Source organism: Phalaenopsis equestris, unplaced genomic scaffold (assembly GCF_001263595.1).
Source record: "Phalaenopsis equestris unplaced genomic scaffold, ASM126359v1 Scaffold198032, whole genome shotgun sequence".
NCBI classification, from domain to species: domain Eukaryota; kingdom Viridiplantae; phylum Streptophyta; class Magnoliopsida; order Asparagales; family Orchidaceae; genus Phalaenopsis; species Phalaenopsis equestris.
Window position 1 is genome coordinate 3,520 of NW_018217972.1, and position 3,519 is coordinate 7,038.

Genomic DNA, 3,519 nt, shown 5'->3' on the forward strand with positions numbered 1-3,519 from the left:
TGATGACTGACGAAGTAGATAAATTCTCAAAATAAGCATATTTTAAATGTGTTGGGAGTACCTTCATCTCATGTTCTGGAGGTTCTTCAATAGATGGAATTAAAGTTTTACTATTTTCTGTTATATCCAACATCTAAAACTTCTTTTTAACATAGTTAGAGGGTTCAGTAAACAACATCTTCAACTCATCATGCAAGTCCATTTCAATCTCTTCTTTTAACTGATGTGTTTTAGTCTTACTATCAAAGTTTTCTGGAAATGGTGACTACTTAAATAATCCCTTATCTCTATCCTGAAACAGTCATCATCTTTTTCATTATCTAGATATTTTATAGACTTTAGTACATTAAAAATAACTTCCTTGTCATTGACTCTAATAATTAACTCACTTTTTTGTACATCAATCATAGCTCATCCAGTAGCAAGGAATGTCTCTCTAATATGATTGGTATTTCTCTTACTTCCTCCATATCTAATACAATAAAATCTACAGAAAATATAAATTTATCTATATTCACTAACATAACATCTATAACCCCTTTTGGATAAGTGATCGAACGATCAACTAATTGAAGGGTTATAGTAGTGGGAGAAATCTCTCCTAAGCCGAACCTTCAGAAAATTGGTAAGCGCATGAGGTTAATGCTTGCCCCAAATCACATAAATATTTCCATACAAATATTTCTCTAAAGCACAAAGGATAGTAAAGCTTCCAGGATCATTAAGTTTTTTTAGGAAGCTTTTTCTGAAGTATAGTGTTGCACTCCTCACTCAGTGCAACTATCTCATAATCTCCAAACTTCATTTCTTGTTTAATATATCCTTCTTAAACTTCATATAACTTGACATCTATTCCAAATCTTCAACAAAAGGAATATTTATCGTTAATTTCTTGAATACTTTTAGGAAATTTGAAAATTGTCTATCTAGCTTCTATTGCCTAAGTCATTGAGGGAATGGAGGTGACAGTTTTTGAGTCTTCCCTAAGGTATTTAAATCCTTGTGATCCACTGGGGATATTTGTTTTTGCCACATATGGATCATCAAGCTTGTGTAAGTCTAAGGCCTAGGTGGCTAGGGCGATGAAAAAAATGCTAATGTGTACTAAACAAGCGATACAAAGTGAAATTTATAATAGTATCTCTTACATCAAAAACCTTTAATAAAGGGAAAGGATAAGAACTGATGGTACTACTCGCCAACGCTTGATGAGGTTGTTGCCTTCGATACTCTTAGGTTGCCTGTAGTCATAGCTCGATCAAAGTAATTAACATTTGAACTACACTACTTTGCAAAGTATTTATGAAAATGAAATTTCTTTTAGTTGCTAAATTACATGAGAATTAAATTAAAAATGAAAACTTGTAAAGGTCCACATTTGATCACTTGGATCGGGGATAAGACTACCCTCATTAGCTTATCGAGTTTGTAACTCTTACTCAAGGCTATGAAGCACACAGTCCAGCTCTGAGTCCCCGCCTTTACTAACATTTTACACTGAGTAGTTCTAATCTTCTATATGTGACTATGAGTTTTCTTTTTCATGCTCGCGTTTTGCTACGACTCATTTTATGACTTATACATACTAGATACTCGTAATTATTTTTCTGTAATTTATTTAAATTTTCTACAAATATATTATGTTTTATGATGTTACCCATGCAGCGGTAGCAGATACCCAGGCACAAATTTACATTATATGCATTAAAATTTTACTTATTTACCTTACAACAATTTATACATGCATTTCTTTACTTTATATGCAAAACTAACCAAAATGTAAAAGCAACAAAACACATCTTCAATATTAAATCTACAGTTTCAAAATAATGAACGAACATAATACACTCCTTTTGGGTTTATGAGGATTTCTTGGATGAGGTAACCTACGATTGCTAACGGGAGTTCTCCGGTGTAAATAAGCTTAACAACTCATTTAGATTAAGTAAATTTAAGAGAAAATAGTGGTGTTGGAATGAGGGAACCGTGGGATCCTAACCGGTGTTGCTCTAATCAACTTTAACCCCCACATAATACTTGCACCTTTAAAGACACTTGAACAACAACAACAATAGTAACAAAACTTTTTACTTAAACTGCAAAACCATAAAATCTTAAACCTAAAGTCATTAAACCTAGAGTCATTGCAGCAAGGAACTTGGAGCTAACACCATGGGCAGCACAACAAGAATGTATAGAAGAAAAATTTTGAGAGAGCAAACAAATCTACAACAACAAATCTTCTCTTAGAATTAAATAGAATTTCATTTCTTGTTTAATATATCCTTCTTAAACTTCATATAACTTGGCATCTATTCCAAATCTTCAACAAATGGAATATTTATTGTTAATTTCTTGAATACTTCTAGGAAATTTGAAAATTGTCTATCTAGCTTCTATTGCCTAAGTCATTGAGGGAATGAAGGTGGCAGTCTTTGAGTTTTCCCTAAGGTATTTAAATCCTTGTGATCCACTGGGGATATTTGTTTTTGCCACATATGGATCATCAAGCTTGTGTAAGTCTAAGGCCTAGGTGGCTAGGGCGATGACAAAAATGCTAATGTGTACTAAACAAGCGATACAAAGTGAAATTTATAATAGTATCTCTTACGTCAAAAACCTTTAATAAAGGGAAAGGATAAGAACCGATGGTACTACTCGCCAACTCTTGATGAGGTTGTTGCCTTCGATACTCTTAGGTTTCCTGTAGTCATAGCTCGATCAAAGTAATTAACATTTGAACTACACTACTTTGCAAAGTATTTATGAAAATGAAATTTCTTTTAGTTGCTAAATTACATGAGAATTAAATTAAAAATGAAAACTTGTAAAGGTCCACGGTTAATCACTTGGATTAAGATTAGGACTGCCCTCCATAGATTATCGGGTTGGTAGCTCTCATTCAATGTTGGGAAGCACACAGTCCAGCTCTGAGCCCCCACCTTTACCAATATCTTACACTTAGTTCTAATCTTCTATATGTGACTATGGGTTTTCTTTTTCATGCTCACGTTTTGCTACGACTCATTTTATGACTTATCCATACTAGATACTCTTAATTACTTTTCTGTAATTTATTTAAATTTTCTACAAATATATTATGTTTTATGATGTTACCCATGCAGCGGTAGCAGATACCCAGGCACAAATTTACATTATATGCATTAAAATTTTACTTATTTACCTTACAACAATGTATACATGAATTTCTTTACTTTATATGTAAAACTAACAAAATGTAAAAGCAACAAAACACATCTTCAATATTAAATCTACAGTTTCAAAATAATGAACGAACATAATACACTCCTTTTGGGTTTATGAGGATTTCTTGGATGAGGTAACCTACGATTGCTAACGGGAGTTCTCCGGTGTAAATAAGCTTAACAACTCATTTAGATTAAGTAAATTTAAGAGAAAATAGTGGTGCTGGAATGAGGGAACTGTGGGATCCTAACCGGTGTCACTCTAATTAAATTAAAATTCACCTTTAAAGACACTTGAACAACAACAACAATA